This window comes from Podarcis melisellensis (assembly GCF_964234715.1).
Source record: "Podarcis melisellensis genome assembly, chromosome: Z".
Classification (NCBI taxonomy): Eukaryota; Metazoa; Chordata; class Lepidosauria; order Squamata; family Lacertidae; genus Podarcis; species Podarcis melisellensis.
Genome location: NC_138547.1, coordinates 42,993,064 through 43,019,391, shown reverse-complemented (window position 1 = coordinate 43,019,391; position 26,328 = coordinate 42,993,064). Strand labels below are relative to the sequence as shown.

Genomic DNA, 26,328 nt, shown 5'->3' with positions numbered 1-26,328 from the left:
GGATTCAAAGATGCAACAGAATGTGTGGATTTCCCCCTCCTTATAGCACCAATCCAGCCTCAACCACCAAAAGTCACACATGAAGATGAGGAACCCTCCAATGGGCTGTCCAATACATGTCCAGCTAGGAGCACAAATTAGGAAAATCCCATGTATGTATGCATGAATGCAATCTTGTCCCATTGTGTTATTCCCACCCACAAGAGGTGAACTGGAGGGGAAGCTGTTTTGATTGCCGTTTGGGTGGAGGGGGTGAGTTGCTGGCAGCTTTGAGGGTACAGCAGCGCCTGTGAAGCTCTGGTCACTTTCACTGTCATGCAAGTGCATGCATTCAAGTGCTCTTCTTAGAGGCTTTCAGGAAACTAAGAATGGTGCTGACAGTGGCCAGAGCTCCACTGTTATTATATCAGCAAAAATGCTGCCACCAAGGATTCCTGCTTTTAAAAGTGCCTTAGCATGTTTTAAAAGAAGATGGGGGGAAGAAGGAAACTCTCTGCCACAATGGTAAGTCCTTTCTGCTACCTTCTGCTGCCTGTCAATTCGATGCTTTCTATCCAAAGAGTGTGGTATTTTCATACACTGTACAGTGGACGCTCGGGTTGCAAACGTGATCTATGTGGGATGCATGTTTGCAACCTATAGCATTCACAACCTGCAGCAGCGCGTCTGCGCATGCAATTCAGTGCTTCTGCGCATGTGCAAAGCGTGATCTAGCGCTTCTGCACATGTGCGACCGCTGAAACCTGGAAGTAGCCCATTCCGGTATTTCCGGGTTTTGGCGCATCTGTAACCTGAAAAAATGCAACCTGCAGCGTCTGTAACCCGAAGTATGACTGTACTACCCTATTCCCCCAGGGCTTCAGGCCTGCAAATGTTCCTGTAGGGAAGACTACCATTCTCCATTTTGTACACAATATATACCTGTCAATTTCACACACACATACACACACCTTTTTCTCCCTCACTCCCCTTCCTTCTCTGTCTCACCGTTCTGTATAGGCTGTTCCATGGTATATCAGTTTCTCCTTCCATTAGAATCTAATGAAAAATGTGGAGTTCATTCATTTGAATTACAGTTCATTTTCATAATTAGAAGTAATGAAACAAATGAAATTCATTTATTTAGACTAGCATTTAGAGGACAGCAAAATAATTTCATAATACAATAATGTTTTCTTTCAAAAACATCTGCCATTAAGAGCCCTTGTTGTAACCTGTTAGCACTGAAGCCTATTGGGGGACTGGGGGGGGGTTATATTGTTGAACACTTATTGTGCACTGGAATGAAGGATTTGATTAAAAACCACTGACATTGATTGATAGATTTTCCCAAAACCTTAGCTGAAATGAGATTGCCTATAAAGAATGGGCTTTTCAAAGCAGCTTGTGGTGTTTGTTTGAAAGCAACATTCCCCCCGTATAAAAATCACCAATTAAATAAGTGTGTGAATGATGAACATAAAAAAATGGCCCTGTTCAATCAGAACAAAAGCCCATCTAATCTAGCATCCTGTTTCACAGAATCACCATTTAGAAATCTTGTTGGAGGTGAGTCACAAGTTGAGAAGCCATGGGAGAAACTAGTAGCCAGGGTCAATGAACAAACAAAGCAGGATAAAGATGAAAGTTAGAACCTCCACAGTCAGAGGCTGTATAGGGTGGCGCTGTGGCCTAAACCACTGAGCCTCTTGGGCTTGCTGATCAGAAGATCGGCGGTTTGAATCCCCATGACAGAGTGAGCTCCAGTTGCTCTGTCCCGGCGCCTGCCAATCTAGCAGTTCAAAAGCACACCAGTGCAAGTAGATAAATAGGTACCACTGTGACAGGAAAGTAAACAGCATTTCTGTGCACTCTGGTTTCCATCACGGTGTTTCCATTGTGCCAGAAACGGTTTAGTCCTGCTGGCCACTTGACCCAGAAACCTGTCTGTGGACAAATGCCAGCTCCCTGGGCCTGAAAGTGAGATGAGTGGCATAGTCGCCTTTGACTGGATGTAACCGTCCAGGAGTCCTTTACCCTTTTTCTTTTTTTTTCTTTTTTGCTTCCAAATACCAGTTGCTGGAAACTGCAGGAGGGGAGAGCATTGCATTCATGTCCAGCTTGTAGGCTTCCCATAGGCCAAAATATCCCAAAGTTGGATTTTCTGTGTCACCTGCAGTAGCCTGCTGACCATTGAGTGGCATCTTTACTCGTGAATCTGGTGCAGCTGTGAGACAGGATAGCCATCTGCCCGGACTCTGTATTCAGTACTAGCCCTCCAGGTCTACACTGCACAGCATGTCGCTTTCTCCTTCCCCCTGAAGTTATTCAGGTGTCTTGAGTTATTTAGATGAATATGACGACCTTGTTCCTTTGTCTCCAAAGCTAATAAGGAAGGAAGTTTTGATTCTCTGACCCATGGAGGGAGATAAGAGGCACTCTTGATCTTCAAGCAGCTGCAGAATTTGGCTGTAGATTTCTATAAATATTTCAGTGAGGCATTGATCATTCTTGCCCTTTCCTCTTCTTTCCCTCACATACCTGGCCAGAAAAGAAAAGAAAATTACCTGGAGTGATTTAGTATGTGGTTCTCCACATCCGCATACATTCCTACTGAGAATTTGGGATCCATTTCATTAAATCATTCCTACATTTCATCCTGTATTTTTTTTTAATAATGCTTTTCATGATCACACAGAAAGTACAGTAAATTTTAAAATCTAATTCTAACATTTAAAACACAAAAGAAAAATATATTCATTGATACAGACACAAAGGAAGGGGCTTGAATGAAGGAATGAGAACAAAAAATCAGAGGTAGCCTTTATCCCAGAAGTTGCCAAAATGTTGCCTGTGAGTTCCCATTGCCCCCCAAATCCCCCAACAGTTATGGAATGACTAAAGTTGGGAAATGGACTTGCAGATAAAGCAAACATATAATAGGGGGGGGGGACAATTTATAGCAATGATCAAAACAAATTTATCAAAAGATGGTATACGTTTATAGAGTTCTGACAAAGCAGCAGTCAATATATCTCCTTATATATATTTTTCACATTAATTTAATATTAAATTCACCTTCCTCCTTCCACCTTCCACCTTCATTTCTTGCTCCTTTCTATTCATGTTTCTATTCATATTTTCTATTATTTTTTAAATATATTTATATTAACATGAATACAAACTATTAATAAAAAGAAAAGACGTGAGACTTTCCCCACCTCTACTGGAGATGCTGGAGATTGATCCTAGGACCTTCTGTATGCAGAACAATTGCTCTGCTACTGAGCTACACCCGTTCTCTCTTGCAGCCTGAGGCAGAGCACCATATGGAACAAAATCCCCAGGACAGGTGCATTGTCAAAAGCCACGCAAAACCAGCATGTGTCACTCCCTTCATTTCCTTTTTCAGTCCAGATGGGAACAGTTTTCAAAATCCAAGAACTTCAAAATTATTACCGTCATAACTCAGGAATGTTTTCAAAGTGCCCCAAGTTTCTAATTCTCTTAACTTTCCGGAAAGGCATTGCCAATCAGTGAAGGCAAAGTGGAACAGGCTGGGTCAGTAGACTGAGTCTGTTTAAGGCTGCATCTAAATCAACACTTTATTCAAAGAGGACTAAAATAAACTCAATTTTGTATTTAGTTACTGCAGTCATTTACAAATGCCTTTCACTACACAAGCCCATTCTTCAGTGGCTTGCAAGTAATATCAACATCCAATAAAAAATCACAATGATCAACATCAAAAATAAGGAAATAAGGATCTTTCCACAGAACAGCTGGCAGGAGATAGGCATGTCGGGAGGTGATGGAACAAGTGCTAGGTTTTTTTCTGTATTTCCCACTCCTCTTTTAGAAGAAGACCATAAACCAGCACATTTTCTTCTTACCCAAAATGATATTTGATTCTATGGTTTCAGTGGTGATTTCTGAATTTACCTGGCCAAAACTGGAACCATTTGGACATTTTGCTGGAGTCTGTGCTTCAGGGAGCTTCTGCAATGATGAAAAAGGGTTCTCAAATTTCCCTTTCTCATTATGAAGACAGCAAATCACATTGATCAATTGCATTGATTTCCAGCTCCTCTCATCAGTGGAATGGTAATGTCACATGGCTCAATTATTGGGATAAATTTAGAAGGCTTTGTATTATATGTGGCTTATGAGTCTCCTAATCATACTACAGATATAAAAGCCAAGGCAGAGCAGGTCACCCATTAGCCTGCCAATGAAGAATCCAGTATAGGCATAGCCAGAAATTCTGGTAATTAGTCCCATTTTTCTGTTGCATTTGAAACTGGTTTGCACTGTCAAGGTGGATGTTAACAGGTATAACTAGCATCACAGATGGATTTTCAGGAGTGAGGTGGGAGGGGAAAGTCTGTACATCTTAGCCATTTGAGGTTATCCGAGCCTTCCTCTCCCTATATTTATTCTCAAAAGCTTTAGATGATATGCCTTCTCCCTGCTTTCAAACAGTGCTCAGAAAAGAAATGCTATTTGGAGTTCTCTCTCATATTGAATCCTGTATGTTCCTGGGGGCTTTCAAGGGGAAACCAGGTTAAAACACAGAAGGCTGCAATGAATTTCAGACCAGATTTCTTCTTCAATATGCTATTAGGCCTTTAAGCAGCCTCCAAAGACCGGGTGAATCAACTTAATGAAGCAAATCCAGAAATTGGGAACAAGCATTTGTGGAAACCCGGAGAAAAAATTACACACCAACCCCACATATATGGAGTTCCATGAAGGTACATCTACAGACACTTGAGGAATAAATGAACAGTTCTTCCAAAGTAGAAATTGAGACCCAGAAAGATTAGGATGTAAGAACTTAAGAAGAGCCTGTTGGATCAGGCTGATGGCCTTATATAGTCCAGCATCTTGTTCTCATAGTGGCTGAACAGATAGTTGCCTGTGGGAAACCTGCAAGCAGAACCCAAGTACAAGAGCACTCCCCATCCCCCAAATGGTTTCCAGCATCTGGTATTCAACAGCACTGCTGCCTCCAACTGTGGAAGAAGAACATAACCATCATAACTAGCAGCCACTGGTAGCCATATCTTCCCTGTATTTCTCTAATCCTCTTTTAAAGCCCTCCAAGTTGGGGATGAACTATGAAGTAGCCAAGTTTGCTTATGATACCAAATGGTTCAAGGCATTTAAAACAAAAAGTGATTGCAAGGAACTCCAAAAGGAACTCTTAAATTGGTAAATGGGCAATACAATGGTGCATTCAATTCAAAGTATGTCAGTGTAAAGTGATGCACACTGGGGCAAAAACACCCTCAATTCCCATATATACTAATGGGACTGAACTGGTGGTGACTGATGGTTCCACTGGTGCTGGAACAACACCCCTCAGCGGGTTGTGGACTCTACTTGGAGGTTTTTAAGCAGACGTTGGATGACCATTTGCCATGTATGATTTAGTTGAAATTTCTGCATTGCAGGGGGTTGAACTGGATGATTCTTGAGATCCCTTCCAACTCTAAGATTCTATAATTCTATAACCTGGAATGTGACCTTGGGGTCATAATGTCTGATGTATCATATGTTCTTTTATATTTTGTTGGAGGCCATTATTATTATTATTATTATTATTATTATTAATTGAAGATGTTGACCCATTGTGAGGCAGCTATGGAAAACTGTAAATTTTATGTTGGAGATCATTAGAAAAGGGGCTGAAAAGAAATTCCCCACTTCCCTCAATCCCTTAAAAAAGGTGATCTGGAGGCAGTAGGTCTGAGGGCACTGTACATGCATATCATGGACTAGTTAGATGCAGAGGAATGTTGGGAGGAACCAGCTGGGGAACCTTGAAGGAAAGAAGTCTCAGAGCCCCAGGGTTGGTGATGGGACAATGATGCGTGGACAGAGGGAGTAGAGAGAAAAGACTAGGAGGAGGAGGAGGTGCTGAAGAGGTAAGAGGATTTAGTGAGCTGGCAGAGTCTAGAGCAGAGAAAAAGACCAGAATCAGAGGCAGAAGCTGGAGGAGCATGGGACAAAGGAGGCCAAGAGGCAGAAATGAATCAGACTGGTGCAGAGTTGCAGGTGTCTCCCCCTCTTGCTGCAACAAGCTTCCCTCCCAGAACCAGGAGAGACATGAAAAGGGCAGATGAAAGGATGGCTTCACCCAGGTGAAATCTCCAACTGCTTGGAAAAAGCTCTGGAGAGGAGGGGTCTTAGACAGCTGTGGGGAGGCAGAGATTGTCAGTCTCAGTAACTGCTTCATGGGGGTCAGACCTACTGGGGATGAGCTGCTGTGCTCATTAGGCCTGCAACTCCAGCAGGTTTGTGCAGATTGTGTCTTTGCTAATGAAGAATTAACTGCAACCCATTTGACTGCAGTGAAGGAAGGTGATCCGTGCGCTTTACTTGACCCCCCCTCTCGACATCGCCAATGGCCACTGCTTTTCTTCCTCAGCTCCACCAGGTGAGGAGCTAAGTACCACAAATGTCTTTGCCCACCGATCAGGGACTGTTACCGCAGCCATTGGCAAAGGCGACCCGAACAAGCCCCTGGGCAAGATGTCCTCCTACACTTATTTCATGCAAACGTGCCACAAGGAACATAAGAAGAAGCACCTGGACACTTCGATCAACTTTTCCAACTTCTCCAAGAAATGTTCCAAGAAATGGAGGACAATGTCAGCAAAAGAAAAAGGCAAGTTTGAAAACATGGCAAAGGGTGACAAAGTTCATTATGACAGGGAGATGAAAAGTTATATTCCTCCTAATGGGGAGCAGAAGAAGGAGGAGGAGGAGGAGGACGACCCCAATGCCCCCCAAAAGACCACCATCTGCTTTCTTTCTGTTTTGTTCTGAGCATCACCCAAAGATAAAAAACGACCACCCAGGTTTGTCTATTGGTGATACAGTAAAGAAACTAGGCGAAATGTGGTCTGAGCAAACAGCAAAAGACAAACAGCCCTTTGAGCAGAAGGCAGCAAAACTAAAGGAGAAGTATGAGAAGGATGTTGCAGCATATCATGCCAAGGGGAAGGGTGATGCAGGAAAGAAAGGTCCAGGTAGGCCAGCATGGCTCCAAGAAGAAAGTAGAACCTGAAGAAGATTATGAGGAAGAAGAAGAAGAAGAGAAGGAGGAAGATGAAGATGAAGAGTGGAGTTATAAAGCTGCTGTAAAGATTTTGTGCTCAAAAGTCAATGATTTTGCTAAGAATGTGAAGTCGAATGCAGCTCATTGTTAGCTTCAGTATAAAAACAGTACAGAATTGTGTATAGGTAATGTGATTGTTGGGAGACCTATATTCTAATTTAAGCAGTAGATGAATGCCACTATTGTTAGATTTTTAAAAGCTGATATTGTCAAATGTTAAGTCATATTTAATGGTTCTTTGGATTCAATTACAGCTTGATTTTGAGCAAAGTTTAAAAAATGGTAGTAAAATTGGTAGTCAACCTTGTCTTGCATACTATTGCATTGTATTACTTTTTTAAACAATTTTGAAAAAGAAAAAAAGAATTAACTGCAACTTGCACAGTGTCATTTACGTCCAGCTCGTTCATGATGATGAACTTGATGTTGACATTGTTGAGGGCTGCCAAAAGACCTCATGGGCCATGTGTGCCTGGGGGTCACGTGTTTGACCACCATGGCTTAGGGATGTGGGCAATTGCTCCCCGCTCTCAACTATATATAGTGATATGGTGTTCAGGTTAGAGTTGTCAGCAATGTGGAGAAATATTTTGGAAAGCGGAGAAGGGGGAATGGGGGGAGGACATTATCGTCTTCCAGAGGATATCCCTGTTCATCTGGCTGCAAATATATAACACTCACTTCCCTTGCCTGAAATAAGTACAACCATCTGGCTATTTCTGAAATTGAAGTTAACTACTGGTGACCCTCAAATCTTGGAGAAGAAAAATGATTCATAAAAAGTGGAAACTTGGAAGCATGCACAGCAAGAATCAATCCACGCAGTGTTTATATTTATTTGAATGCACCATCTTTTCTTCACTCTCTGTCTTCTGACCGAATCCCTGCAGCCAAGCTGTGACAGCTCAAGTCTTTCCCTGCCAGCCACCATTCAAAGGGGTGTCAGAAATCTAACTAGTCGAAATAGCTTTCCCTATAGAACAGCTGTTGCATGAGCTAAGGCACAACATTGTGCCGAATGCAGATTCTCCTGCTGCTTCACTGGCCGAAAAAATTCACACAGCAAAGATCTTAATGTTATGTAGGTCACACATGCTTTTTTTTTTAAAGGGATTTGCTCTCCTTTTGAAAAATAAAGGGACTGCTCCAATAAGAATCAAGGGTAATAAGGTATTTATTAGGCGTTCCTTGAGCTTCTAGATGTAAATAAAATAATAGAGCTATTTGGGGGTCTAATTGGACCGGACATTTCATAATTGTACTGGAAAGAAAAACACAAAATTTTATGAAACATATTGAATATGCACAATTTATTGAGTATGGCTTCCATCTGCCAGCAATGCACAAAACATTGTGGAATGATAGTTTCATCTGAATACTGTACATCCAGTGATCCTCAACTGAGATTGCCTCTGTTCTATTTTTCCCTCTTTGTGATGGCTCTGCACTCTGCCTTTTTGTTGTTGTTGTTGATATAATTCTCTTTCTTTTCTTCTTTTTACATCTAATTAATTTGTAACTGATGATCAATAAAACACAAATTAAAAAATAATAATAAAAGAAAAGACTCAAGGGTGCTAGGTCATGGGGAATGGTTCTAACTTATGGTAGTTGTAGTCCAACAACCCCCAGAAATCACCAGGCTGGGGGAAGCTGCCTTAAAGAATGACTCTAAGGAGTCTACTCATTGAAATATCCACAGAGCATACACAAGTGAAGAAAAATGGGGTTGGGTGAAAAAAAGCATTTATCCAGTGGTCTTTTTCCATCTCCACTCATGAATTTCTTAAAATGTTCTGGGTCTCTGAGCAACATTAGTCAATCCTACACTTCCCCTAGAAATGAAATGAAACCTAAAAACTATACAGTTGGTTGCCAAAGCTTCCAGTAACTGTTATGGAGTTTACTTGTTTTTATAGTATGATATGTTTATTTTATTGTTTCTAAATGTGTTGCTAGTTGCTTGGAAGCCTTTGGGGCAAGTAACATGTTTAATAAATTATTTATTAGTTATTATCATCATCATTTGCCTTCTAGGTGATAAACAATAAAAACAGAAGGGGAGAAAACAGTTTAAAACACAGCCAATAAATAAACAAAAACAATACATAATAGACACTCACAGCAAAGACTCATTTATTCAGCTCAGAAAACCTGTCGGAACAAAAAAAATTTCAACTGTTTCCAGTTGTGGGTCCCTGGCATGCCTCAACATATATGCTGTTCCACAGAGCAGGGGCAGCCACACTAAAAGCCCTGCTCTGAGCTACTGTAGAGTGAGCTCCTAAGACCTTGGGGACTTGCAGGAGACACCTTCCCACCATGGCCTACTAGGTAGCTAAGGGATAAACCAGGTATAACTTCACAAGCAAGTGGTAGTTTGTGCCATATGAAACCTAACTGCTGTGTTTTGAACTAGCTGCAGTCTCCAAGCCAACCCCAAGTATAGCTCCACTTAGGGCACATTGCTGTAATCTGAAAGGCTACCAATGGATGGACAATAGCAAACTAGCTATATATAAATTTTGCTATCTATATCTATCATCTATCTATCTATCTATCTATCTATCTATCTATATAAGATACGATATTCAGATCTTATCCCGTGTCAATCTACTAATTTTTGGTAGGCTTGGAGCCTAAGTGAGTTCCGTAGCAGCTCTCCCCAACTTTGTGCTCCCCTGATGCTCCGCATCATCCCCATGGTCCATGTTGGGGAGGGCTTCTGGGAGTACAAAACTCCTATAGGGTACTGGGCTGAGAAAGGTTGTTCTGTAGTATACCAGAGATACACCATAACAAGCAGAGAGACTCAGAGAGAAATGCCATTTCATGACCCCGCACAGCTTTCAATTATTGGAGAGTGACAAGCTAATCAAAGCTCCAAGGAGAAGGCCTCAGAGGTATAAGGCTGCCCACTAGGAGATAACATCTGAATCATTTTGAATGTCAGTTGTCTTTCTTAGGATGCAGTCTAGCAATTACACTTGAAAACAGGGAAGTATATCCTGTTTCCAGCATCTGCTTCAATCTCCCACCTATCAGCTGGCCTCTCAGGCCATATCTGGCCCAAGCAGAGAGGAAGAGAGCAGCTGAAAGTAAACTCATATGGATTGTATTATTTCCAAAAAGCAACAAGCCAGACAGGTGCAGAACTTGAAGCACCTCCAGAAGTTGCTTGACTACAGTTACTAACTTACCTGACCATTGACCATGAACACTGGGACTGATAGATGTTGTAGTCTAACATTTGGAGGACCAGTTACTGCCCCCCCCACCTCTAGGTTAAGGTAAATAATGAAACACGCAGCTACCAGCAATTTACCCCCACTATATTACCCAATAAGAAGTTTGCAGAGTGCATGAAAGGATTTATTGTTTGATTTGGACTATTTGTTCTACTGACAAGGACCAAGTGCTGTTGTGGCAGGCACCATGGGAGTTTATGAGGGATCCCAAGACGAGCAATGCAGTAAGAATGACTCTGAGAGGTGTATGCAGAAATTGATGCCCCCATTGAAGCTGTGATTCCAATGCAGAAGCTTTGGTCAGATGAAGAAACTAAATTTATCTCAGCTACTGCATTGATAATGGATAGCTCAGTTAGAGCATGGTGCTGATTACTCCAAGGCTGAAGGTTTCATCCTGTATGGGACAGCTGCATATTCCTGCATTGCAAGGGGTTGGACTAGATGATCCTCAGGGTACCTTCCAAACACTACAATTCTATTCTTATAAGACTATCCCTGCAATTGATGCTGTGTCCCACAGAGTATTCTCTTCTTAATTACTAAGCAGTGCTGCTTGAATCAGTGACAAAGCTCTCTCTTGCTTCCCCCTCTGAAATTAAGAACACAAGAAGAGCCTGCTGGATCAGGCTAATGTCCCATCTAGTCCAGCATCCTGTTCTCACACCTCCTGTAGTTTCAAACAACTGGCATTCAGAAGCAAATTTCTTTCAACTGTGAAGGCCTGGGAGACAGCGTTTTGACAGGCAAAAGCCAAGATAAAAAACACTTTAATTTACAAGTATGCTCTGTGACGTTTTAGAACGACATATCTTATATCATTCTAATATCGTTAAACAGGTCAGTGTAGATCCAGCCTAGATAGAGATGTCTGGAGGCCCATAGCATACCCCCTCAACTGTCCCAATCTGACCAGGACATCCCAGAATTATACAAGTCATCCCAGCTTCTTATTGCAAGAGGACAGCCCCATAAGATGCCCTTTTTTGGGTGGGGTGCTCTCGTGTGAGTCACCTGGCTCCTGCGAGAGCATGACCCCCCCCCAAAAAAAACCATGCATTTGGGGGCATTCTCATGCAAGTCACACAACTCATGCAGGAGCGTGGATACAAAAGATGCGCATCCCGGTTTTCCTCTGTGGCATGTTGGAGGGCATGCCACATTTGTCCCTCAGGCCTGACATTCCTCACTGCTGCTGTTTTGCCTTGGGAAGCATCTGACCCATACTGTGCTACTTGGGGAATTGTCCTATGAGTTAGCCCACATCTGTTTGTTTCTTACATCAGCAGCTAACACTATATGACTGATAAATTCATATATACATAAAATAAAATTTTACTCTCCAGGCCGACAGCAAGACCAAATGTTTCAAAGCTGTCATACAAATGTAAATGTGGTCTTCTAATCCATAATATATCAAGGGAGATAGGAAGTAGGGGGGGGGGAATCAGGGTCAGATTCTCACTATGATAAAAACCAATAAAAACATATCCTTTGGGCTTAGATGGACTGTGTGAGCCAGTTATACCGAAGACTGAATTTCACATCCATGGGTCAACACTCCCTTTGAGGTTGTTGGCAACCTGGTGTGTCAAACACCACACAACTGCAGTCTTCATATTTTATTTAAGCAACTTCAACTTATTGATCCAGTAAGAAAAACAATAGTTCCTGGGGTTTTTTTGCAATAGGAAGAACGAAAGAAAACAAAAAAGTTCATAGCCTTTCACACCAGGAAAAAGAAGCAAACTATGCATGTGGGATCTTGGTTTCTTGTGAATCTTCAAAGTGGAACACAACAAGCTGCCTTATACTGAGTCAGACCTTTGGTCCATCTAGATCAGTATTATCTACACCACAGTTTCCATCTGTGGTGTCCACCTGGGTCTCCATGTGTTTTTGAACTACAACTCCCATCATCCCTAGCTAGCAGGACCAGTGGTCAGGGGTGGTGGGAATTGTAGCCCCCAAACAGCTGGAGACCCAAGTTTGGACACCCTGGTTTACACTGATTAGCAGCAGCTGTACAGGGTTTTAGGCAGGATCTTATCGTAGCCCTACCTAGAGTTGTTGGGGATGGAAGCTGGAACTTTCTGCATGCAAAGCAGGTGCCCTACTACTGAGGGATAACCAACATATGAAAAGGAACAGAGACATCTAGGTAAAGATGCTCTCATGAATATAAGGGTTTCCTAAATAATGCCTATATAAGGAGAAGAAACTTGGAAGACATAGGCTGCACTCCTGTACCCTGACCTGTTTGTAAGCTCTATTGAGCTCAACAGGACTTTCTTCTGAGTACACTGTAGGGCAAAGTTCTGCATGTTGCCACCAATAACCCCCATGTTTGGTTCTGCTGCATTCCACCCCCATCCTAATTTCTGCAGCAAGCTAGGGAGAGGGGCAGTATTTCTGTTTGGCCCACCATACAACCAGGTTTACCACACTAGATCACTCATTCCTCACAATGCACTTTTTAAGAAACATTTCCTTGGGATACAACCATTTTTCAAAAGTTTTGAAATGTATTGTTGTAGCCCATGTGTGGGGACTATCTGAGCTAAGAGCTGGCTGCATCCCTCCCCTTAATTTCATGCTGTCCTGAAGCATTTCCTAGCAGCTGTTCTCCATTTACTCAGTGGGGAGGGCTGGCAAAGAGAGTGGCCAAGCAGGTGGTCCTACAGCAAGGTGCTCCATGCACTTTTAACAGCAGCATCCAACCCTCCCTTCATCACCTGCTTGCTTTGGCAAATAATAACAACAGTCCTGGTAGAAGGATCTAGCACGTGTCTTCACCCACCTTTCCCTCCAGCAGGGGTAAAGAACCTGCAGCCTTCCAGATGTTGCTTGGACTCAACTCCCATCAGCCCTAACCAGCATGGTCAATCATCTGGAAAGATGGGAGTTGTAGCCCAATAACATCTAAAGGGCCACCAGCTCCCCATCCCTGCTTTCCAAGTGTAGTTGTCATGGTCATTTAAGCAGATCAGCATCAGAGTAGCAAGAGCTTCAGGATATGGCAACAATACACAGTAGTATATTCTTAGGCTGTGTACTTTCTCTCACACACAAATGCAATTTGTTGCCTAATGCAATTGGAGTAATTGGCTAATTGTTTGTGGCCTTCAGGTGAATTTTCGTGTGGGGTAATGGTCCTTGGTAGAAGTGGATATCATTTGCCTTAGCAGAAGTCTCCAACTCTACCACCACTGTTGGAGGCAGCATGGTTCCAAATACCAGTTGCTGGAAATTGCATGAGAAGAGGGTGTTGTTGCAGTCTTCCCATAGACATCTGATTGGTCACTGTGAGTTTAGGATGCTGGACTAGATGGGCCACTGGCCTGATTGAGCTGGTTCTTCTTGTGCTTATGCTTATGCTCATCCTCATATAATGTAGTGTACACAAAGGAATATGCACACCCCAACTGTAGATAAAAATGGTGGCCTTGTTGAAATTCTTTCTTGCTTACCACAAATCTGTTATTCTTGGAGGACCTTCAGTGCTCACATACATCTCTGTTGCCTTTTTCTCTTCTTCCTTCACAAGGAATACAATTCTGAAAGGGATAGTAATTACCAAATATTCCATGAGATTGCAGGCATCATCGGTTTTCCCTTTGCCCCTTTGAAGCAGAGGACCAAACTGTCCCTTTGAAGCAGCAGACCAAAGGGAAGTGCATGGCAACTGAAGAGCAAACTAGAGATGTGTCTACATGGAAGGAGGTTCTGAAGCATGCAAATTGAGGCATTTTTATGTACCATGAATCAGAAAGCTAAGGTTGCTTTCTAGTCTCACATCTCTTTTGTAGCAAAAATCTTTTACTGTCTTGCATCCATTTGCAAAGCAGAGACAAAATCAAGCATGAGCAATGTGTTAAAGAAATCTCTTAATCTCTTTTGTGGCTTTATCTCCCCTTTGACCTATCAGAACTGAAGATGAAGATGAAAAAGAATGAAAGCATCTGCTAGAAGCTCCAGCAGTCACTAATACAAACAGTATATACTTTCTTTACATTATGCCACCATAGCACAATTATAGGGCAGCACTACTCACAGTTTACAATAGAGCCCCAGAGCATTCCCTGTCCTCCAGGTTCACCTGCTGGGTCTTCAATACCTAAAGGGGATAGAGGTCCATGCTGTGACTCCTCAGGTTGGCTTTACAAAGAAGAAAGTCAAGCAAATTACTGGCTCACTACTGAGCTACCTCAGGGAGGGAAAAACAACAACTACTGCAACACACAAATGCTCTGGAAATTGAGCTAATTGAGCAATCTATTACCATTAAAAATATTAGTGTTTTTTGTTGTTTTTTACTATGTGTTTTTGTGTTTTTATATTGTAAACTGCCCTGTGATCTTCTGATGAAGGGTGGTATAGAAATTTCCCTCACAAGCTGGCACCTCTGACATCTATGCTATATATTTAAAGCACTATAATACCACTATTACAGTCATGGCTTCCCCTGAATAATTATGGTAATTGTAGTTTGTTACAGGTGCTGAACATTGTTAGGAGGCCCCCTGTTCTCTACCCATAGCTACAATTCCCAGATCAGTGTATTAAATGTATGGTACAGTATAAAGCTGCTTCTTATCTTCCTAAACTTTAGAACAAGATTTCCTCCCTCACATGCATATTTATGCAGATTTAATCATCTAATTATTTAGATAACATTTCTTTGATTAATTAACTTGGATGTTGTTGTTAGTGGTGGAATGTTTTTATTGAAATTCACTAAAGCTCCATATCTTATAGGTACAAGCATAAAATAAGGCTGTTACAAACAAAGAAAAAGAAAAAACAAAACACAAGAAGAATATACCTGCCATCCCAAAGTATGATGTTAAAAGTATCAGCAAAAGATTCCTGCATTGCAAGGGGTTGGACTAGATTACCCTCATGGTCCCTTCCAACTCTACAGTTCTATGATTCTATGGTTCTATGATTAGTTACTGTTCTTGAGAGAGCAGAGAATGCCATGCTGCTGCTGTTCTTGTTGCTGTTCTTGTTACCTGCCCTTCCCCAGGGTAACAGGGTAACAATAATTTAAAAATCAGTATTAAAAACAGTTAATGCATCTCACAGTCACAAGAATAGGGTTGTCCTAAAACACACACCTCAGGTGTCAAAGGCCAAGGTCACATAGAAACAGCCAACAGAGGCTGTGAGCTATCTTGCTGTGAAATTGTACATATGTTTTATTCAAAAACAAGTCCCTCTAAGCTAAATAGGGCTTTATACTGATAAGTCAGGGTTGGGCCTGCAGCCTTAAAATCCTGTGCACTTCTACTCTGAAGGAAGCTCTCATTGAATTCAATCGGAGTTATTTCCTGGTAAGTGTGTAGAAAGAAAAAAAAAACCCCAGCTTGACTGTGTCAGAATGGCAATAGTAAACTGCTGTTGTGCACCAACTCCACCTTTAGGGACAAGGACCCTTACAAAAGACAAACTGCATTTGAACAGCTGCCCCCTCTTCTCCTTTGGGTGGTATCTGTTTCCTTTTTTGTACAATTCTTTACAAATATGGAGACAGCCTAACTGGCAAGGAAAAGAAGAAGTAGAAATGCTGTGCAACAGGGCTACATATTATGGGCTATCTGTGTGTGCAGCACCTTCTGTCCACATGAAATGGGACAGAAGACAATAAGTGTGCTGCACACAGCAGATGTGATTTCTTTTCAGCTGTTGTCAGTGACTGGCTGCCCAATAGCATTCCAGAAATTAGATTGCTCCTCACCTCAAGTCATTACCGAGTAATTAAATATAACATCAAACAAGAGCCTCCTTTGTCCTAGATATTAAAAAATAAAATGAAGGCGAGGGAGGTGAAGAGCAGCCCTACATTAGCCCAGGATTAGAAGCCCCTGCGAATCTCAGCACGGTAATCTAACAGAGCTGATAATAGAAGGAAAGAGATAACAGAAAGAAGAATGAAACAGCAGGAAGGAGAAAAAATCGCTGGTGGAAACCGGCAATTCTGGAATTGTTATTAAAGTGATACAAGGGAAAGACATTTCATGAAATGTTATGTCCTGGTTCTAAAAGCTGGAAGCAAGCTGGGAATCAGGAGGAGGGGTGGTGTGTGCAGATTGCAAGTTTTGGTTTGGACCCCTATCTGGTTCTTTTGTAAGACAGCCTGATCTGCCTCAGCCCAATTTGGAGGTTGTACAATTCAATTCTGGGGTCTGAGCTCTCTTTGTTCTCCCACATGTACAATCCCTATTCTCCTCACTCACCCACTGATTTAACGGGGGGAGTGAGATCCGATACCTTTAAAGCTTTTTTTTTGGAAGGGGGAGTTTATTGGGGGTTTTTTGTCGTTTAATAAGTTTTATGTGTAGGAATTCTCCAAGCATAACAATGCATGTGCATTGCCTGAGGTCCATGCACAAATTGTAGGTCCATATCGTTATGCTACAGACATGGGATTATAGAGACAGCCCATTTCAACATTTGCATGAGAAACACACCCTGAGGTGGCAATTGCAATTCTACAGGATAGTTTCAAGGGACTGTGAGAAATGTCACTCTAGTTGCGTGTTGAGTCCCACCAGGCCACCCACCACCAAGAATTGCACACAGCACACATTAATTTTGTTTAAGGTTTTTGGCATCAATTTTTGGCCACAACTTTATTTAAATACACAATTGTGAGTGGTTGCTTAGGCATTGGTTATGACTATCTGTCCATGCCCAGGGACAGAGCTGACTTCCGGATTCCAGCGGAAGCCAGCATGGGAAACAAGTATTGGGTGAGAAAGTGAGGCTGGGGCCCAAACCATCACTTCTCACCCTCATGTTCCAGTGGGGCTTGCACGGCCCAGGTCCGATTCCAGGGACAAGGACGAAAGAATGGCAAGCCCCTGGATTCCTTTAACGGAATTCCCTTTTCCGCATCACCATTGGAGGGGTAGGCACTTACCCCTCCTCCAACCAATTTTTAACCAATGCCTAACCGCCAACCTTACAAGTTGTGACGATTTGCTACGCAGTAGGCAAAAACCAAATGGCACCAGCCAATCAGCCAAATGGCAAAATTCCTACCAGGCCCCTGCTCGAAGGCAGGCGACCCCATGACAGGCATAGCAAGGTCAAGCAAACGAAACCCCCCCTTTAAAAGGGAGGGTGGGCGGGTGATCCGGTGAAAAAGCCAAGAGGCCGCCCTGTAATGGCGACCTGAATATATAGGCTCTAACCCCACCTCCAAATTGGCTACATACAAAACTCCCCAGTAACCCAGTTAACCCCTTAAGGCCTGGGATATCCTAACTGCACAGTCATACCAGGGTGGCCTGCTTCCCCAACCGCAACACATGCTCTCATTTAGGGAGAACACGTTTTGCGTGTTGAGTCCCACCAGGCCACCCACCACCAAGAATTGCACACAGCACACATTAATTTTGTTTAAGGTTTTTGGCATCAATTTTTGGCCACAACTTTATTTAAATACACAATTGTGAGTGGTTGCTTAGGCATTGGTTATGACTATCTGTCCATGCCCAGGGACAGAGCTGACTTCCGGATTCCAGCGGAAGCCAGCATGGGAAACAAGTATTGGGTGAGAAAGTGAGGCTGGGGCCCAAACCATCACTTCTCACCCTCATGTTCCGGTGGGGCTTGCACGGCCCAGGTCCGATTCCAGGGACAAGGACGAAAGAATGGCAAGCCCCTGGATTCCTTTAACGGAATTCCCTTTTCCGCATCACCATTGGAGGGGTAGGCACTTACCCCTCCTCCAACCAATTTTTAACCAATGCCTAACCGCCATGGAGCACCAAGCTCACCGCCAAACCACTCACAAACCCAGCCAGGACCTCAACTTAGCCACCACCGCACCCAGCCAAGCCTCATTTCCTAAGGCCGAAAGGTGCACCCCATCCTCCCTGAAGAGGGATTCATTGCGAAAAAGAATCTCAGGGTGGGAAATCACATCACCACCCAACTCCAGGATCTTCCTCGACACCGCAGCATTTATGCGTTTCCTGGCCCTTTCGGTGGCAGCTGGGCAACGACTTCCCCTCCAAACCCGTCGTTGCAAAAGCCTTGACCAAAATAATTTTGCTGCCGGCAACAACTCCCGCAGCACCTCCAGATCATTCAAGATCGCCTTACGTAACGACAGACAGTCCATGGAAACCAGGTCGTTCTCGCCCAGTTGCACCACGATAGCCGTGGGCGGCCCTTCGAAGAACATCTGCCTCCGTATCAGCGGCAGGAATTCTGACCAGCGCATTCCTCGCCTGGACAGCCAAGACAATTGGACATGTGGAGGAAGGCCAAGACCTGCTCCCAATCCGGACTGCCGAGCTCCAATGCCAGCCCAGTGCACGATACTGTGTCCCACCATCCAAATGCGGACCGCTGCTAAACCTGGGATAAGCAAGCAAACAAAAGTGTCAGCATATCACCTTGCTAGCGGACATAGCCTTTAAACGCATCAGATTTCCAGCGACCCATATCCCTAATTCTGTCAGCTGACAGACCCCAGTGTGCTGCAGTCGTGGCGGCCCCGATCCTAAAGGAATGAGGGGCGAAACCAACAGCAGACTCCCCACAAGCCATGATCGCTTTTCGCATCACCATTGTCAACTGGTGCCTCGATAAGGGCAACCCATTTTCATGTTTCAGCAGCGGGCCATCCCCTGCAGGGCGAACAGCCAGGAACCTCCTAACATCCTTTACCGGGCAAGGGCCTGCCTCACTTGACGCAGGTAGACGAATGAGGGCTCCCTTGCCCCTCTGATCCGTCTTTGAGTTCCTAATAGTGAGTCTCAGCTCTGCAGGGAGTAGTTGCACGTCCTGGAAGAGCAAACCCCTAGATCTACCATCCCTGTGAACTTCGAGCACCAGCTCGCCCACCCGCAAGGCACCAAAAAAGGCAATAGAGAAAGCAGCCGAAAAAAGGCGTGCCTCATATTTGGACCAACATACATTCCGCAGCGCTATGCGCATCCTGCACAATAGATCAAATGAGATAGGGCATCGGGACGCTGGACGGGGAGGACACATCCTACTCCAGCCCTCAAGGGCCTTGCGAACCACGAATTTAGCGCAAGGATCCACGTCAAAATATGATTTACAGAAAAAGGCTATAGCAGCCGCTTGCATCCTAATTGTCTTGGCTGCGCGTCCCAATTGGAATAGGTGCGCCAAGTATCTCAACACCTGAGAGGTGGATGGTAGGCCCTTCCTGTCCTTATTGGCTGGAAGATGGGAGAAACTACTAAAATCAGCCCAGGCTTTGGAATACGACCGGAGAGTAGAAGGGGAAATAGATGCAGCTACTCCCTGGAAAACTAATTGCTGCCAAGGTTCCAGAGATGATCCGGGAAATATTCCGGACGTTCCTGAGCTTCTGGAACTAGAAGTCTGAACCGCTCCATCTGAAAACGGGACAGAGCATCAGCAATCTCGTTAGACACCCCAGGGATGAAGCGCGCAGAAAACACTATATTACAACGCAAACAGTGCAAAACAAAAGCCCGCAACAGGGCCGACACCCTGGGAGAGCGTGACGACAGCTTAGCCAACACGTTCACCACCGCCTGGTTGTCAGTCCAGAAGCAGACACGACGGTCTCTGAAATCATCGACCCACAAGTGTACAGCCACTGCAATGGGAAAAAACTCAAGAAAAGTTAGATCCCGCGTAATGGCTTCTCCTTGCCAGGCGGGTGGCCAACGCTTGGCGCACCATCTGCCTTTCCAATACAGACCAAATCCCAGGGAACCCGCAGCGTCCGAATGGACCTGAAAATCATTATGCAGATTCAAGGTGTCTTGCCACAGGGATACACCATTGAAACCCTCCAGGAAGTCAAGCCAAATTAGCAGGTCAGTCTTGACCTCGCTGGAGAGGCGAACCCGATGATGCGGGGCCTTCAGCCCCGCAGTGAGCCGAGCTAATCGAGAACAAAAGGGGCGCCCAGGTGCCACCACCCTGCAAGCGAAATTCAGGTGACCCAATAACGACTGGAGTTGCCTCAGTGACACCTTCTTCAAAGGCAACAATTCCTCTATAACCTTTTTCAACGCGACCAGCTTATCCTTTGGCAAGCTGGAAGTCTGAGAGACAGTATCTAGCCGGATGCCCAAATAAGTAAGCTGGGTAGCAGGACCCTCAGTTTTTTCCTCCGCGAGCGGAACGCCCAATGCCTGTGTGAGCTCAGCAAAGGCCTGCAGCAATACCGAGCAGTTGCCGGTATCATGAGCTCAGGCCAGTAAAAAATCATCGAGATAATGAGTGACTCCACCCATTCCAGTCTTCCGTTTGAGGGCCCACTCCAAAAACGTACTAAAAGATTCAAAAGCGGCGCACGCAATTGAACAACCCATAGGCATGGCTTTATCAAAGTAATAATTTCCCTCAAACTGAAAACCTAGCAGCCAGAAATCCTCTGGATGAATCGGCAGCAAGCGAAATGCAGATTCGATGTCGCATTTCGCCAATAAGGCTGCCCGTCCAAATTTCCGAATCATCTTGATCGCATGATCAAGAGACGCGTACTTTACGGAGCAAAGCTCCTGAGGAATAACGTCATTAACAGAAGTGCCCACCGGATGCGACAAGTTATGGATCAAGCGATATTCCCCAGGGGCCTTTTTTGGTACTATACCTAAGGGAGATATGTGCAAATTAGGAAATGGGGGAGAACTAAAAGGACCAGCCATACGATGCATGGCAACCTCCTTTGCAATCTTTTTCCTGGCAATTTCAGGGAGCTCAAAAATTGACTTTTGATTGACAGGATTCCGTGCCACGGGAGGCATAGCTACCGGAATCCTAAAGCCGTTAGAAAAACCATCAACTAGGTACCTGGCCGCAACCCTATCAGGGTAAGATTGCAGCCAGGCTTGTAGGGCCGACGAACGTACAGGGGTGTGAGCCAAGGAGGTCAACACGTCATTTCCCGGTTCCTGAAGTTGAGGGAAGGGGAGCTGGCTTGGGGGGTTGCTGACCACCCCCCTTGCCCCGCGAAAGGGCCGTCTCCCACCAAAACAAGCGGAAGCCGAATGTGCTCCGTTGCATTTCTCACACAAGTGGGCAAACCTGCACGATGCACGCTGGCATGAGCCCTTGTTAAAATCCCAGCACACAAAACGCCGAGCCGCGCCAAAAGCGGGATTCCTCGGTTTTTGCTGCTCTGCCACCTTCTTGTCAATGTGTGGAGCCACATAAGTGGTCCACACATCAAGGTCCTTGCGATCCCAGCGAGCCGAAGGAATCTTGGCGGCGCGGCGCCTGAAATTCTCATCATATTTTATAGCCGCTTTCCCACCGGCTTTCGTGAATGCGGAGCGAACGATAGATAGATAAACAATCAAATGAAGGGACCTCCTTGGGTAAGCAGCAGAGACTATGCCAGCGAAGACTTGGAAGCAATCGAGCCAATGTTCGAATGTCCTATCAGCGCTGGAGGCCCCAGGGGGTTTTTTGGAAGAGGAACCAAACTTCTCCTGCTCCTCCGAAGGCGGGAGCAACCTGAATATGTCTACAAAGCGACCATTTAGAATCCTGGTCCGCAATTTAGCTGACAAATGCGAGCCCGGGATGATGTCCCTGGCGGAGTTGGTCGAGACTTTAACGTCAGGAACCAAGGCGCCATCCTTACACTCCTGTACCGCACCGTATTTTGCTCGATGTGTGTTTGCCCTTCGCTCCCAAGCCCACCTGGGAAGTCCCGAAGCCGATTCGCCAAAACCCCAATAAAGTTCCATAGCGTTACCCTCGCTATCGGAATCAGAGGATGACGTACCAGAGTAAGAGGAAGAAGAGTCGTCCTTTCTCCGTTTGGAACGCCTCCTGGAGGATTTCTTGCGGCGCCGCTTCCCCCCCGATGACTTCCTGTCCGGGACTGGAAGACTGTCCTCAATTGAAGACTCGGAATCAGGATTCAGCAGGGGTGTAGCTGCAATAGACTGCGAAGAGACAACACGTGAGACATCGGAACCCGATGCCACCTCAGGAGGGATCTGAGGGGCAGCACGTCGGGAAACTGAAGCTCCCGAGGTGCCACGTCTTCCAGAAGCTCTCCTGCTGGAACAAGCAGACCTACGGGACCGACCCCGTGTCGGAGGTAAGTCAGGGGGCTGGGCTGACAGGGTGTCCATAAGAAAGCGCCCCGCAGGTGACCCTTCTCTCCCGTTTTCACTAGATGACGGCGATGCTGGTGATGACGCCATTGCAGGTGAAGGGCGCCGTCCAGAAGCAGATGACTGAGTGGAGCAGTGTTGAAGGAAGCCATCCATCTCAGTTGCAAAACGGGATAAGGCTGCTGGGTCGCCAGCCATGCTTGCCACCAGGGATTGAACCCGCCCTAATGGCTGATTCGGAGTGCGAGAGCGGAGCGCCTGGGATGGACCCCTGATGGGCCGCTTAGGGGTGGCAGCTGGGCCCGTGCGGGCAGCGGCTTTCTTTGGAGCCATACCTGCTAAATGGAAAGTAAATCGGAATAATTAATATCACCAGAAACCAGCAATAAATTATGTTGCAAACAGCACCTTGCCTATTAAATCAAATAAAATATTGAACTAAATAATAGTGAGAAAAGTCCAATACAGTAAATTTAAAGTACACAAAATAAACAAAAACGAGGAAACAACTAGGAATAAGATAAGGTAAATCAAGAGAAAATTAAGTTAAATTAAAGTAACTCAAAATAAATAACAAAATTAAGCCAAACCAAATAACAATAAAATTAAAAGCAATAAGGCCAGGCACCGGAGCAATCTGCAGCAGCTGCCTGTCTATCCAGCAATTACGGCAGGCAAGCTTGCACTGAATCAGGCCAGCCAGGGAAGGCCCACGTGTGTGCAGGCCCAACTGGCTGTAATAGGCCTAGGTGCTATGCCAGCAGCTGGCCACAAGGGGGAGCCAGCGGCCGTAAAATTAGCAGCACCGTGCACGCAAAATGGAGGGGCCTCCTCCACTTACGCAGCAAAATTTCTTTTACTGAGAGGTACAGGCCGCGCCGTATATCAGGGGAGCGCGTGCAGGCCGCTACACGCCGCCCGAGACGCGCACGGCAAGGCCTCAAAACCGGGGCTCGCTAAGGCCCCGCCGACGGAAGGCGCCGACTGCGCCCGCGGAGAAGGCCCCCCCGGCTCACCGGGAAGGAGCGGTAAGCGGGAACAGGCTCTCCGCCGAAACTGCGGCCCGACGACCGCGCCGCCGCTCGCAGGCCCCAGGTAAGGGACGAGAGCGGGGGGGGGAGATGCGGCGGAGGTATGCGGCTGCGGCCGCGGGGCCAAGCAGCAAGCGGAAGCGCTCAGCCGCAGCCGCAAGGACAAAAGCAGGCGAGGTGAGCGGCTGCAGCCGCGAGGTCAATAAAGGATTGAGTTGCCGGCGCCCCCACGGGGGTTGTCGGACAGGAGGGGACCAGGGAGGCGAAGCCGCCCGGGGGCTGGGGGGGGCCCACCCTCAGCCCACTCTCCTTCGCCCGCACCAGCAAAAAAAAAAAAAGGGGGGTAGGGGGATATGAAAATATTTATAAAATTAATAATGGGGGTGGGGGAGGGTGTTCGGGAAATAAGGCAGAGGGGATTCGGAGGGAGTTAAAAGAACGAGGGTGAGGAGAAAGAAGGCCAAAGCCCGAAAATTAAATAGAAAGATTCAGTAAGGCCTCAAATACAACCGTCTCCAAGATGCAGTCTGCTCCTTGATCCGGTGAAAAAGCCAAGAGGCCGCCCTGTAATGGCGACCTGAATATATAGGCTCTAACCCCACCTCCAAATTGGCTACATACAAAACTCCCCAGTAACCCAGTTAACCCCTTAAGGCCTGGGATATCCTAACTGCACAGTCATACCAGGGTGGCCTGCTTCCCCAACCGCAACACATGCTCTCATTTAGGGAGAACACGTTCTGTGAAACGTACCTCAGTTCTTCTGCCAACTAATGATAATAGTTTTGCATACAGAAAGGTATGGCATGCTATCACTTCATTGTCCGCAACCCACTTCCAGGGCTTATATTTAAATTAATTAAATGAAGCTAAGGGGTATGTCACCCATCTGTTCACTGGGTTGGATCCAAGTTTCCCATCATGCTTAAAGTAGATACATTGTTGCTAAAGTGAGTTCAATTGTTCTGCTCTATGCATGATAAAATCTGGTTCCAAACCATTATGTGTGAGGTGATGCTTGGTGACATGAAAATTTTACCTGTGCAATTACTGGAATTCCACTTGTGCAAGTCAGCACTGGGTATGAACAGGAAGAGCATACTTATGCAAATCAGTCCAAAGTGACCCTCTGCAAGTAGCAAGCCTCAGAGAATGGAAGCAATGGATAAGAAACCAATAAACCTAACCAAGGCCAAATTCTTACATCTAGTTAACTTCCAGCACTCTGGGAAACATTCCACAGCAAAAGGAGTCTATTGCCAGAAAGATTAATGAGCATTTCCACAAGGAAGCTTGTAATTTTAAACTTGTTATATAATTACAGGTAATGCTAGGGTCAGTTCCTTCCTTGCTTTTATTCAAGGAGATAGGTAGGCAGAACAGTTACTCAGGGGTCAGTTGGAAAGAGAGGGGGAGGCAATACAAGGAATGTCAGACAAGCTGTAGCAAAAACAAAAATGGACCACATGATGGTTATTATAAAGAATGATGCCTTTAAGAATAAAGCCCTCAAGGAATGGGAAAAACAGTGGCAAGGTTTTAAAATGCACACCGAACTGGTCTCCATACATATAATTTGTTGGAGTGCTTTCAGCTTCACCTAGCAAGGCCCCTAGATTTGCTCCTGGCAAAAAAATAATTAGTGGAGTGAGTTCTGTTGTCTCCTCTCATTAGCCAAGTGGGAACACTTTAGCACTTCCTACTTAGCTCTTGTTTCATAAGCAGGTGGCAACAAGCAAAGGGCTAATGAGAAGAAAACGCTAAGGCTGATTCTCCTGGTAACTTTTTTTTTGGGGGGGGGAGTATTGTTATTTATCCAAAAGTAAATATGTAATAATGTTTATGCTGAGTAGACGAGATTATTCTAGTGATAACTGAAAACAAAGTGAGCATTTTGCTAGACTACCAGCAGCCTAGAAGTCAGATGATGTGACTGTTTCTTTGCAAGGCAGAACAATTTTATTTTAGCATGAAGTCCCAGTGTGTACCCATTGGTTGGACTTGCAGAGAGATAGGCCAAAGTTCAGTAGTAAAGCAGAAGGTCCCAGGTGCAATCCTGAACATCTCCAGATAGGATTAGGAATGCCCCCTGTCTGAAACCCTGGAGAGTCACTCCAAGCCAGGGTAGACAATGCTGATCCAGATAGACTTATGGTCCGAATCAGGATAAGGCAATACAGTGGTACCTCGGGTTACATACGCTTCAGGTTACATACGCTTCAGGTTACAGACTCTGCTAACCCAGAAATAGTGCTTCAGGTTAAGAACTTTGCTTCAGGATAAGAACAGAAATCGTGCTCCGGCGGTGTGGTGGCAGCAGGAGGCCCCATTAGCTATAGTGGTGCTTCAGGTTAAGAACAGTTTCAGGTTAAGAACAGACCTCCAGAATGAATTACCGTAAGTACTTAACCCGAGGTACCACTGTATCCTATGTCCCTTTATATAGTAGGCATTTCACTTTGTGTGCCTTTGTCATGTTGGGTTTCTGGTGAAGTATTTCACCCTGTTCTGCAGGAGGTGTGGACTCTCTCAAACACACACTCTCCCTTTTGGTTTTCTACAATCAAGTGTGATGTCATTTTCATGAAATGATAGATTATAGATAGATGACAGATAGATATGGGGAGGAATTTGTTTAGTGAACTTTGCATAGTAGACTGGTCCAATTCACCACTCTTGTACTTGCTTACAAACCATAATGCAACTCCCAAATGGATTTTGCAGCATTTCTCTGGGAACTGGGAACTTTAAGCATGCGAAAAGAGTGCACAAAAATATCAATTTTATAAAAGATGCATGCAAAATGTGTGTTCTACTGTTGAATGCATTGGGCAGCATTGAAAAGTGTG

The 26,328-nt window shown here is 45.0% G+C and overlaps 1 long non-coding RNA gene and 1 pseudogene across 2 annotated transcripts in view; one reads left to right on the top strand and one right to left on the bottom strand.

The window, feature by feature from the left end:
- Positions 1–1,026: 1,026 nt before the first annotated feature.
- LOC309362194 overlaps positions 1,027–26,328 on the bottom strand; it is a 70,486-nt gene continuing 45,184 nt past the window's right edge. The window contains exons 2-3 of the long non-coding RNA XR_014164862.1: positions 13,824–13,910; positions 1,027–2,520 (exon numbers count right to left, since the gene is read on the bottom strand). This is a non-coding gene — a long non-coding RNA (uncharacterized lncRNA). The remainder of the gene's footprint in view (positions 2,521–13,823; positions 13,911–26,328) is intronic.
- Positions 5,093–7,350, top strand: LOC309362360 (high mobility group protein B2 pseudogene; annotated as a pseudogene). The gene is made up of 2 exons: positions 5,093–5,193; positions 6,342–7,350. The product of its transcript is annotated as a high mobility group protein B2 pseudogene (transcript).